This window comes from Miniopterus natalensis, chromosome 9 (genome assembly GCF_054644295.1).
Source record: "Miniopterus natalensis isolate mMinNat1 chromosome 9, mMinNat1.hap1, whole genome shotgun sequence".
NCBI lineage: Eukaryota > Metazoa > Chordata > Mammalia > Chiroptera > Miniopteridae > Miniopterus > Miniopterus natalensis.
This window is the reverse complement of record NC_142089.1, coordinates 72,954,705-72,968,366: the sequence shown is the minus strand read 5'-3', so window position 1 is coordinate 72,968,366 and position 13,662 is coordinate 72,954,705. Positions and strand designations below refer to the sequence as shown.

Below are 13,662 nucleotides of genomic sequence, written 5' to 3'. Positions count from 1 at the left end.
CGCCCACGCGGGAGGGCACGTCCAAGTCTACGACCCTGCCTTGAACATTTGAGAAGCCGGCCACATGGAGAACGTTGAACCCACATTTAGAAACCCGTGGGTTAATGAGACGCGGCAGAGTCACCACACTGCTCTCTGCCTCCTTGTGCTTGCCGGACTCGCACCTGCCCTGTGGTGTCAGTGGACTTGAAGGAACACCCGGGCTGCCCTGACGTTACAGTTCGGCTTGTGGCTGTCGCGACCCTGGTCCTCGCGACAGGGCGGGAGGGGTGCCGGCGTCACTTACGGCTGGGAATGTAAATCCCAAGCTCCGCCAGCCATCAAGCTCCTGAACACTTACCTTGGGCTTAGGGCTACGTCTGCAGTTACTGGGCTGGCACCATGTGAGAAACCTAGATGGGGTGGGTAGGGGATGGGTTGGTTGTTTTTAGTCAACACTACAATGATATGGGAGGCCAAGACTGCTGTAACAGAGCTGGAACATTTCTGAGCGCATGCTTCAGATAGCCAGAAAGGAACGAATTGGGTTAATATATGTTAGAATCCGGTGAGTTCATGTTCAGCTTTTGAAATCTCACAAGCATTGTGCAGGAAGAGCATTTGTGTTTCGTATTGGGTGTTGGGTTTCTGTTGAAGCACCACAGGTAACTTCCATTTTAAGTGGCAGGCACGGCCAGGCATTTTCTTTCAATTCTTTTTGACTTGTGGTAGGCAGTGAGACCTGAGCAGAGCAAGGACCATGGGCCAGGTGCAGAAGGTAAGCAGGGCAGAAAGCCCCAGGTGCCCAGGAAAGGACAATGGTAGAGTGGGACCTATGCCCCAGGGTGACCTTTCTTCCCTTAGCATATCATTGGTCAGGCTGTTTGGAGGCCCTGCCCACTGACATTTCTTCTCTAGCAGTAACATCTAGGCCTGAGTTATATTTCAACTCCAGGCCCAGAGAAGCAGCAAAACCAGACAAGAGACACCAAGGCTGACCTCAGGACTGGCTACATTGGATACTGACCCCCCCCTGCCCTGGCACCATCCAATCAATTGGTGGAGACCTAGACCCTGAAAGGATATTCTACTAAGATCTTGCCCTGGGACCTCCCATAAAATCTCTACCCTTAAAACCCTTAGACAGAGGACCCAGTGAGCTCTCCCTCCTGGGAGCATGCCCATGCCTTTCCCTTACCCTCTCCCTTTCAGCTCACCCCCCCACCCCACCCCAGGCAGGTTACCATCACCTTCCTCACTCCCAGACTCCAAGGGCCTATCCTTTGCCTCTATAACTTGTTTCCTTAGCCTGTTTCTTTTATGAATTACTTCTTCCACCTCTATGATTTTATAACTAAATATTCTCTTATCTGAATTCTTTTCTAGCCAGAACTCAAGTACTGAGGCTGCTGAACCCGGGTTTGGTCTGACTCCCACTGGTCTGACGCCAGGTGCCATTCCCTGCTGCCTACAATAGACTAGGCTAGGTAGGTGTTATCAGCATTTTACAAATGTTGAAATTAAGGCTTGGAGAATATAAATTTCTTAAAGAATAGTAAATGATAAAGGCTTTCAGGGATGCCACACTGCTACCTGAATAATGTGGATTTAATACTGTTAGGCATTTAATGCGGTCGTATTAAATTTGGACATGGGTGTCGTACTGGTCGGAATTAATTTCCATTGAAAGAGCAGTGATACATAACATGCAAGATTATGAAGGATAAACAAGATTTATGAACTGATACATGAGTGAATAGAGTTAAGATTCGTACGGTTCCTTGCTGTGGTGGCTGAGAGCAGACATACGACCGGAACAGTAAAAAAGCTTTGGTGGCTGAGAGTAGACAAACGACCGCAAAGGGTTAAACAACAGTTATTGAGGCCCTATTAAATAGACATGTGCATAGGTCATATACATGATCCATCAATTACAAGTATGAACTCCTTCCCCTCAAGGAGTTATGGATACACAAGACAAAAAAAGTAAATGTTGGTATAAAACAATTTACAGTACAAGAGATGTAAGATACCATCCACTCAGGCCTGTACAATTGCAGTAACCCAACACGTTTTTCTACTTCCCTTTATTTGTCTATATCCCAATTAATTCAGTAGCTGGAATGATCCTTTTAGAACCTGTGACCAAATATACATTTTTCTGCTGAAAGACCTTTTATGGCTTACCGTTTTACTCAGATTAAAGTTCAAAACCCTTATTGCGGCTTCTAAGAAAGAACTTGATGTGGAAGGAGTACATCTACTGCTACTTTTCAAAGGCCATCCAACCCTCTCCAAGCATATTAAGCATCAGTGCTCAGGACTTACTGTTCCTTCTGCATGGAATGCTGCCCTCCAAGATGTTCACAAGACATGCTTCCTTATTTTCTTTGGGCCACTGCTCAAGGGTAACTTGATCAGACAGTTCTTCCCTGACTACACTATCTAGGAGAGCTAACACCTGCAAGCACAGGCACACACTGTCCTCACCCTGCTTTACTTGTCTTCATAGTAGTTATGATCACTTCCTACATATTTATTGTCTGCCTGCCCCACATCTTTTGCGCTGTTGTAATTTTGTTCCAGAAGATCAGGAATTTTGTCTCATTTATTTAAAAAATATTTATTTGTGTGTGTGTATATATACATATATACATATACACACACACACATACACATATATTATTGATTTCAGAGAGAGGAAGGGAGAGGGAGAGAGAGAGAGAAACATCAGTGATGTGAGAGAGTCATTGATCGACTACCTCCTGCACGCCCCCTGCTGGGGATCGAGCCCACAACCCAGGCATGTGTCTTGATTGGGAAATGAACCGAGATCTCCTGGATCATAGGTTGATGCTCAACCGCTGAGCCACGCGAGACAGGGTTGTCTCGTTTATTCTTGCCTCCAGACCAAAAATTAGTGTCAGCTCTCAATATAGCCTGAGTGGGGAAGTCAACCCCCTTTTGGGAGGAAATAGCTGTGTCATGCAAAGTATCACTAGATCTAGCTGGTAACAACTAACAGCAACTGTGAGACCACATGTCAGAATCCAGGAGTGACTATAGCAGGCATTGTGCTTGGGGGGAGAGGAAAAGTGGGCAAAATATCAGGCTGGATAAAGGAAGATTTAATGACATAGGAGAAATCTCCATGACTTGGAGTTTAATAGAGGGGTGAGGACACCTACAGCCAGTCCCAATGCCCTGGTGAGACAGTTCCTTGAATCTTGAATGCAGAAAGCCTACAGTGAATGAAGCAGGGATAATGAAATGGCCTTGACAACATTGAGGAAGGCATCAGAAGCCTCAGGGAGATGGTGTTTTTAGAATGAATTTGTTATGTGAGAACAAAGAAACCCAACACCTGTTCATGTTTCCTGGGAAGGTTTGGTGGACACTGCCTTCAATAAGGCAATACAGAATACACTGCTGAGAAGGACACTGGTACCTTTGAGAAGCTTAGTGTCCTCTGTAAGCCAAAGCTAAAGTAGAAGATGCTTCCATGGAACTAGGATCCTTAATAATCACTAAGGACAACAGGGGTGATAAAATTCCAGAGGAGCAGAAGCCCAGTGACAGCATTTAGCTAACAGAAGCAAGGTGGTTGTAATTACCAAAACTAGCAGCAAAGCCAGAGTGGCTACCATGTTGCTTTGGCCCACAGGCTTATAATCAAAGTGTTCCTAAGGGTGAGACAAATGTGTATCCTAAGAATATTTTTTGCCTTGAATAATCGTGAAAGCAAACAGAAAAACTAGTGAGCAAAAGGCTGACACTGATTGCCTTAACAAAAGTAACCTCATACCCAGACCCATCAACTGCGGGGGATCCCGGGTTCCTTGAGGAAGAACCTTGCAATGCCACCATTAGTTACTATAATGTGTTCCCAAATACATCCCCTGGGGGACCAAAAGCCATTTACCCAAGGACAAGCACACTTGTACAATGTGAATTACCAGATTCAAGGGCTGTTTGACACAAGGACTAAATGGATACTGATACCAAGCATTCAAAATTTAGGCCAGGTGATAAAAGTTTTGGCCAAAGTCTGTCTCGTAGTGTGTCCAATGGGTCTGTGGACTCCCCAAGGTATAATTGGTATTGACATGCTTAGCAACTGATAAAAACCCTCTTTCATCTGTGATAATAGTTCTTATGGTATGAAGGGCCAAGTGGAAGCGCCTAAAATCATCTCTTCTCCCTGGTCCAAGACAGTAAAGTGGAAGTGTTTGCATCCTAGGAGGAAATGCAAATTGCACTACCAGCAAATACTTAAAAAATGTAGAGGTGATCCATCATATACCCATTCAACTCACCTTTTTAGCCCTTGGAAAAATTAGGTGGCTCATGGTGTATGTTGGTAGACTATGTCCAAGCTGTGGCTCCAATAGCAGCTGCTTTTGTGCCAGTTGTGGTATTTTTACTAAAATAGAAAAATAGCCTTTCATACATGTTATATGGTTATTGAGCTGGCAAATGCCCCATTGGTAAAGCAGAACAAACACACTTCCTCCTTTGTGAAAATGACTTCAGTACTGTATTCAGTTTCTCTAGGGCTAGGACAACTTCCCCACTCTGTCACCATTGAGTTCTGCAGGAATCTTGCTTGTCATGAAGTCCTCTATATTGCTGACATCATGCTAATTGGACCTAAAGAATGAGAGACATGTACTGAATACCCTGGGAAGATACCTGTGTTCCACAGAGTGGGAGATAAAACCTATAAGGATTTAGAATGTGCCAAAGTTAGGGGCATCTAATGATTTGGGAGATTCTGTGGCATCTTCTTCTGGTTTTACCTGAAATGAGAATTTGAGACAAGAACTTGTGTGCAGGTAGTTTGTTTGGAAAGTCATCCCAGGAAGCAGAAGGTAAACAAAAAGGAGAGGGAAAGAGAGAAAAGCAAAGACAATATTAGGGTTCACGTGGAGGATGTTGCTCTGGTGATTTGGGCTCAATTCCCTCAGGAATTGAAAGCCTGAAGGTCTGGAGTTTGTAGCATTTCTCCATAGCTCCTGTTGCTCGAGATTCCAGAATGTACATGGGCACTACCCAAAGGACATCTGTCATATCAAAGAAGACTTAAGGCAGGAAGCAGAGAGACTCCCAGTGTCTGCTTGAGCTGAAGCACTGTCACTACAAAGTAGATCTGAGTGCACACAGAAATGTTCACCAGAGCTATGGCTTAAATCAGAGATTTGCTGAAGGGATGTCTTGTGGGGCACAGAAGCACTGGCTACATCCTTTAAAGTGAAGGAAAAGCTATTGCACTTTGTAAACCCTATTGCAGAAAAGAGATACAGCATTTGATGGCCCCTTAATATCGGAGCCACATACACCACACTGAAGACTACTGCTTCAATCCATTCGTTAGATGACTCAACTTTCAGCTCTGAGTGGGGCCCAAAGCAAGAGAGGGATCTGTGGCAAATATAGGCTGTACTGGATTGTCAACTGCTCTACCACTTGAGCTGTGTGACTTGGTAGATTCAAAGGGCTTGAGGGATCTTTGGTGGATATTGTTTAGTGGAACATCTGAAAACCCCGATAGATTTACAGTGCAGACCAGAAGATTAGAAGGCCAGCCCACACCTTCTGTAGCAGAGAACTGCTCAACTTTAAGCTCTTATGATGCTCCTGGGGTCTAGTAAAGAGTGAGTGCTGACCATCGGACATCAAGTGGCTATGAAATTGCATGTGTCCACCATGACCTAGCTGTTGTCATATTCATACTTACTGAGTCATAAAGACAGACAGGTGCAGCAGCAATCTGCTGTAAGAGGAAAATGGTGCATTAAGAATTAGGCTTGAGCAAGTCTAGAGGGCAAAGTACATTAGGTGAGAGAGCGGGCTAGACTCTCACATCTCCTACCTGCATTGCACCAATGCTCTCCCTCAGCTCACACCTATGACCTCAGGAGGGTGTTCCCTACGACTAATTAGTGAAAGAAAAAACAAGAACAACTATAACATGGACCTCATTGAAAGATCAGTTGGTTGAATACATTGGTGTGAGCTGAAAATGCATTACTGCTCTATTGCAGGCCCACTCAGGGTGGTCCTAACGGGACATTGGGGTGAAATGCCCCCAGTGGACAGAGCTGTGAGTACTTGATTGTCCACTTAGCATGGAGGGAGAGATGGCCTCTCCCTTCTCCATAGTGTCTACTTGGGTCAGGGGCCAAGAAGATATAAAATTGGCAGATTGGAGACAAGGAGTTCTGGGGAAGAGGCATGTGGATATACCTAAGGAGTGGACATAGAGTCCTGAATCTTTGTGTCTCATTTTTATGCCCTTTGTAAAGCCTTTATCTCAGAGGAGGCACTCACTCAGTAAGCAAGTGGACAGGATGACTTGTGCAATGTGTGTTAGACTTTTTTCTCAGCTGCTTCAGTGCTTGTCTGAGATGCTCATGTACAGAATAACCATGTTGTTAAGGAGGGGCATAGGCCTGGCCAAGCAGCTAAAGTTCCTGCTTACTAAAGCTGGTGTAAGTACTGCCTTGGAATGTCCAGCCAGTCAGCGCTAAAGATTGATGTAAATCCTGGAAAAAGAGCAGCAAGACACTTGATGTATTCTCTCTGACTGAGGGACCCACTTTATGGTAAAGGATGTGTGACAATGGACACATGATCATGGTATCTACTGGTCCTACTATACATTGCATCAGGAGGCAGTTGGCCTAATAGGATATTGCCATGGTCTAGTGAACATCAAGTCTCCTGCTCAGGAATAATACATCGATAAGGCTGAGAGGCCATTGTCTGAATACTTATAGGCACAGAAACCACAGCCGACAGATATGGCCTTGTGCTTCCAGTAACTAGAATATATGAATCTGGGAACCAAGAAGTGGAAATAATATTGGCCTCTCTAACAATGCTTCCCAGTGATTCAATTGCAGAATTTGTTCTTTTTGGAAAAACTCTTTTACTAGGGACTATAATAGGAGTCACTGATATAACTACCACTCGATCATTTGGATGCCTCACACTAACAGATAAGCAGATGGAGAAGACCAGGATTCTTATCAGGACTTGCTACATAATAGACCCTGAGCATTATGAATGCTGCTCCACCTAGTGGGGACAAGGGGGACATATGTCTACAAAGCTAGGGAAGTCACTGGATGGAGTGTCTCTTGGTGTTTCCATGCTCAGTAAAATTGGTGAATAGGCAGTTGCAGCAACAATGTTCTAACAAACGCAAAACAACTAAAGGCTCCAGTGTCTCAGTCACCCCACTAGGCTATCAGTCAGCTGTGGTGCTGGCCAAGGGTGAGAGAAATCTAGAATGGATGGTGGAAGAGTGAGAAGGTGGCTATCAACCACAGCCTCAGGACAGGTGGCAGCTGTAGGGTCTCTAGCTGATTCTAGTAAGCCTTGGATATTAAATTCCCTGTAGAGACTGAATCTTCTCAATCTCACCCAGTCCCTTCTTACTGCAGTGTATTGCCTCAAGCTTACATTTTGTGTTTTTGTTTTCTGCTTTTCTGATGCTGCACAGGCCTGAAGGAACTCATTGAACCCCCATCCCTCATACGTAAGCATGTACTTGCACACACACACAAACGCATACACACAAGGCTGCCCCTTAGAAGGTTTGAGGACGTTAACAACCCCAGGCAATGATGCACCAATGGGGGATGGGCACCTGTGTATAAATACTCCTGCCTTCCATACCTTAGGACAATTTTGGGAGGCCTCCTTCATGTTTCTCAGATTCTTAATGTCCTGGGCAATCATCTTGCATAGTGTTAAGAGTTAGGTTCTAGAGTAAGACTAAATTTAAATTCTTGCACCACTACTTGCATGTTGGATGTCTTTGGGCAAATTAAATCTTCTAAGTCTCAGTCTCTCTGTGTGTAAAGCGGGGATGATAATAGTATTTAACTGGTTAATTGTTGTGATGGTTAAATGAAAAGGGTTAAATGATTAGCCTATCACCTGATGAGCCCTCAGTAAATGTTAGCTATTATTTTTATTAACATGACTTAGTATCATGACACTTCATTCATTTCATTTGCATATTGTTTTCAGCAGCTCCCGCTTTTCTATCTCGGCCATAAAGAATAACTTAGATAGCATTTTCAAGCTAGACAGTTCATTGGTAGATACGTGGTTTAGGATGCAGTGAAGAGAAAAATCTAGTTAATTCAATTTTCATTAAATATTTATTTAATATATATTTATTGAGCACTTACTATCCATGCTACTGGGCATTGTGGACATGTCAATGAGTAAGATGGGTATGGATCCTTGCCCTCACAAAGCTCACAGTCTTGTGGTGGAGATGATTATTTTCACAAGTAATTACAATGTGATTAGTGTTAATGATAAGAGAATTAGCTACAGGATGTGATGCGAGTGATAGACTGCTAATGAGGCTGTGGCCATAGATTCAATTCTCTTGTAAGCTGGTTGACTTCCAGGCTACAGCCTCTGCTGTGCTCTCTCCCAAATGCACAGAGGTTCACAGAGTCAGGCCACTTGGGCACCTGCGCACACTTCCCTTCTTTCCCAGCACTAATAATTTGTGTCCTGAAAATTCTACATAAAGAGTTAGCATTTGTAATAAGAGGGAGAAGTATTTCAGGCATTTAGCACCTGGTTTGGGAATCTCTTTGGGGACATTGTTTGTTTGTTTGTTTTTTTGTAAGAAGGAATTTGATAAGTCTCTTAGAAGATGATTCCTAAAGTGCTTTCTATGGAGTATTAGTCTTCTTTTGTTGCTTTCAGTTTTATATCCCATATATGAGTGACATCATATAGTTCTTTTTCTGTCTGACTTTATTTCACTTAGCATGATATTCTCAAGGTCCACCAATTTGTCGCAAAAGGCAGTATTTCATCTTTTCTTATGGCTGAGCACCTACCCGAAACATCTGAAGACATTTATTCACAAAGATATAGATACCCCTATGCTCACTGCAGCATTATTCATGGTGGCCAAAATATGGAAACAACCCAAGTGTCCTTCAATAGATGGTTGGATAAAGAATGTGGTACATGTACACAGTGGAAAACTACTCAGTATTGGTCTCCTTAACATGAAGTTCTCCTCTCTTCTTAGAGCAGTGCTGGCAATAGGAATATTATGAACACCACATATGCAATTTAAAATTTCTTGCTAGCCTGGCCGGGCATGGCTCAGCGGTTGAGCATCGACCTACAATCCAGATGATCGGGGTTCAATTCCCGGTCAGGGCACATGCCTGGGTTGCGGGCTCGATCAATAACTCTCTCATCATTGATGTTTCTATCTCTTTCTCCCCCTCTCCTTTCCTCTCTCTGAAATCAATAAAGATTTTTTTTTTTTTTTAAAAATAACAAAATTTCCTGCTAGCTACATTAAAAAGGTGAAATGGAACAAGTAAAATTAATTTTAATAATATATTTTATTTAACTCAATATAGACAATAGATTATCATTTCAAAATGCAATCAATAAAAAGTTACTAATGAGACATTTTACATTTTTTTACATAAAGTTTTAAAAACCCAGTGTGAATTTTAACTTCCAGCCCCATTGAATTCTGAGTGGCCACATTGTAGGTATTAAATAACAAATGCCACTATTGCCTACCGTCGTAAACAGTGCAGTTTTAGAGCATTATGATAAATTCTGATGACACATTTGGAGGGCAATGGAGGTTAAAGTACTAGAGGAAATGCAGGAGCAAGGACCAAAGCTGCACGGTGGAAGGAGAGAGAAAAGAGGACCATCAGGGTAGGATGGCTGAGAGGGGGCTCTGGGGACAACACGGTTATCTCATTGGAATGAATTAATTATAAATTCAGTATCTAATATGTAATTCCACCACTCCAGCTTCCAGAAAGACTTCGATAAGCCTGCATTGCTCATCAGTGCTTCTGTGCAGGTGAATTATTTCAGGTGAACTTAAAGGAGGCTGAATTCTGGGGCCAGCCTGGGGCCGGGTAGTAATCGAGGCTGCTCCAGGGAGTGCAGGCACAAGTGGGACACTGAGTAACTCCTGTTTTGCTCGAGATAATCATCTCCCTTCCCCCAGGCCTCTACAGCAGTGCAATTGTCAATGGGTTCCTGGTGCCAACTGCTCAACCTAAATAACCCTTTCTGAAGCCCCTCCTTTATTGCATGGCTGTAGCTAGAACCTTGAGAACCAGCTTCATTTTGAAACCTTTCCTTCCATACCACTGTCCTTCCAGTTCTTCCTCACTTGTGCCTGGTCTTTCTCTGGACTCGGAATGTCTATATTTCAGTCTTTGTATCGCTGATCTTTAGCATACACTCAATTTAAGGCTACGTACCACGTTTTCTATATTCATACCTGTACAGCTCACTGCTCACCTATGCTTTAGCCTTGTTTTTTCAAGTTGCTCACTAGACATTAGATGTAGGGATACAACCTTGTGATTATCCTAAACCTGACCGCAATTTCTTTCACTAAACAGTATTTTACCCTCACTTCTTTATTTTTGTCAATGAAACTCTCATTATCTGTTACGTCTATTACTTTCTCTTTGTACTCACTATTAGTACACTTGGGTCCATCTTGTGTATAGGTGACTATTGGTTGGCTTCCTATTGCTGTAACATGTTACCACAAACTTAGTGGCTCAAAAGACAGCTTTTTTGTCTTTCTCATTGGGCTAAAATCAAACTGTCAACAGGGATGCATTTCTTTTTGGAGGCTCTGGGGGAGAATGTATATTTTTGCCTTTCCCAGCTTCTAGAGGCTGCCCTCATTCCTTGTGTCACGGTCCCCTTCCATCCTCAAAGCCAGCAGAGGTCAGTCGAGTCTTTCTCACATCACATCACTCTGACACCAGCTCTTCTGCCTCCTGTTCCACATTTCAGGGCCCTTGTGATTGCACTGAGTCCATCCAGCTTTCTAATGACTAGTGAATGTCTTTTCACACCCTTATTAGACTTCTGTATATGTTCTGTACATCTTGGTGAAGTGTCTGCTTATATATTTTGCCCATTTAAAAAATTGATTTGCTTGTGTGTGTTCTTTTACTATTGCATTTTGAGAATATATATTCTAGATGCAAATACTTTGATCAGAAGTGCAATTTTAGAATCTTTCCCTCCGCGCCAAGGCTTATCAATCCTTTTACAGTGTCTTTTGAAAAGTAGAGTTATTAATTTTGATGTGGCTCAATTTATAATTTATTATTATTATTATTATTATTATTATTTTTAAAGTATATCTTTCTTGATTTCAGAAAGAGGAAGGGAGAGGGAGAGATAGAAACATCAATGATGAGAGAGTCATTGATCGGCTGCCTCCTGCACACCCCCGACTGGGGATCGAGCCCACAACCTGGGCATGTGCCCTGACCGGGAATCGAACCCTTATTGCCTGGATCCTAGGTCGACGCTCAATAGCTGAGCCACGCCCAGCCGGGCTATAATTTATTATTAATTGATGGTAGATTTTGCTTTTTGTGTCATACCTAATTAGTCTTTGCTTAGCCCAATGTCACACAGATTTTTCTTCTGTTTTCTCTGAGAAGTTTATAGTTTAGGTTTTACCTCTAAGTCTATGATACATTTTGAGTTAATTTTTGCTTATGAGGTCTTTAGTTTGACTTTGCTTTTGAAAGTTATTTTCGTTGAATTTTGAATTCTAGGATAACAGGTATTTTTTCTTTGATATTTTAAAGATGTTGCTTCTCCGTCTTCCTGCTCATGTTGTCTCCAATGAGAAATCTGCTGCTCAGGACACACAAAAGGTGAACATTATTCCTGTGGAGTTTCGTTTTTGTTGTTCGTATATTTTCTGGATGCAGATGTTGACCATCCAACAACTGAAAGTACATTATTTTAAAACAAGTTAAACTTAAATTACTGTCTAAAAGTGGGTGCATTATATTTTCAAGTGAATCCAGTAGAAATGGTCCTCCAGAGATATGAAGGACTTTTAATTTTGGAAATGTTCTGAGCCAGGCCACCGCATTGTACAGTATCAGGTCCTGACATGTCATGCTTTAGGGGACAGCATCACCTCAGGGGTTTAGACAGGTTTCTCTGCATCTTTGGAATAAAACCTAGTGCCAGGCAAGTTAGTTTTGTACCTGTTCCAAAAGGAGAAGTATTGAAAGGAAATCTCTACCAACTAATTTCACCCAAGATAGGTTTATGGAAATAAGTTTTGATTCATTGATACAATTGAATAAAGTAAAAATTTATAGTTGGCTTTGAGGCTTTCATTTGATTATAAAATGTATCCTAGTTTATTTTGTAATAGATAAGGCGAAAAATTTTGTTATAGTACTAGCCTGATTTGTGAAAACCACACTAATTTTGCTGAATTATAATTGCAGTTAGAGGCAATTTGCTAAATCTAACACTAGAAAGTAGGTGAAATTTCAAAGTAACATATGAAATACATTCTGAAGTTCTGTCAAGAAATTAATAGTATAATATATAGATGCATTAAACAATATATATAAAATAATATCCATGTATAACGGACATAGAAACTGCGTTCAAAATACATTGTATTTATTTTTATTTTTTTGCATTTCAAGGACAGAATCAAAGAACTAGAAGGAAATTTGTTCTATTTGTGTTTAGATTTAGTATTGGGCCAATTCATGACAGAAAGAAGGCATTTATTTATTTTTATTTTCTATATACTCTAGAGAAAAAGTTTCTACAGTTGAATAAATACAATTAAATGAAGTCTGGAGAGGTATGATGTGGCTATTTCCTTTAATCTTTAAGATATTGTATATAAGACTTGAGGAAATAATTACTTCTTTCAGCTTATGAGTCAAAGCCCTTAAATTGAAATATTATAACCAATTACCGTAAAAGCAGTCTAAAAAACTATAATGATGCCAGGCTACTGTGGCTCAGCGGTTGAGTATCAACCCATGAACCTGGAGGTCACGGTTCGCTTCCTGGTCAGGGCACATGCCTGGGTTTCGGGCTCAATCCCCAGTTGGGGGTGTGCAGGAGGCCGCCAATCAATGACTTTCTCTCATCACTGATGTTTCTCTTTCTCTCCCTCTCCCTTCCTCTCTCTGAAATCAATAAAAACATATTTTAAAAAATCTATAATGATGATTAATAAACCTAGGAAAATATTGGCTCACTTTTTTTGAGTCACTGGTGTTAATAATGCCCGAGTCCCCCTAGTTTCCTTTATTGTATTAAGATTATCATGATACATTTTTATACACATTTAGTTAAAGTATTCATATGTATTCTCATTCTTATACAGAGTAAAAGTAAAAGCAAAGATGAGGTTTAATGTGATGAAGGTTTTTCTCAGTTTTTTTACTTAGTCTGAAAGTGAGATTTTGTCTTTTAAGAAAATTGTTATTCAGCTATGCTTACCATGAATTGTTTTATCTTTGACTCATGTAACTGTTACATCTATGGCTATCAATCTGATTACCCCATGCCATAAAAATTTAGTATATTTCTACTGAGTAGCTACTGGGTTATTATTCATTTTGCAGGTATAATTAGGTCCATTAATTGATAACATGACTTAAATTTAAAGCAACTAGTAAAGTTTCTTTCCCCAATAACCCTTTTAGCAACAACTCGCCCCACGTCTGAAGTTCTTTGAATCAGTTTTCATCACAACTATATAATGTTACCATGATTTAACTCCCTTTAGTTTAATTTCATCACAATAGACTTTTTTTTTAAAATCCTCACCTGAGGACATGTTTTATTAAT

General features: G+C 41.4%; 1 long non-coding RNA gene across 1 annotated transcript; it reads left to right on the top strand.

Annotated features, from left to right (window-relative positions):
• The first annotated feature begins 106 nt into the window (after positions 1–106).
• On the top strand, positions 107–11,726 carry LOC107529118 (uncharacterized). The gene is made up of 3 exons (XR_001602423.2): positions 107–547; positions 1,366–1,466; positions 11,631–11,726. It is a non-coding gene; the product is annotated as an uncharacterized LOC107529118 (long non-coding RNA).
• The last annotated feature ends 1,936 nt before the right edge of the window (positions 11,727–13,662 follow it).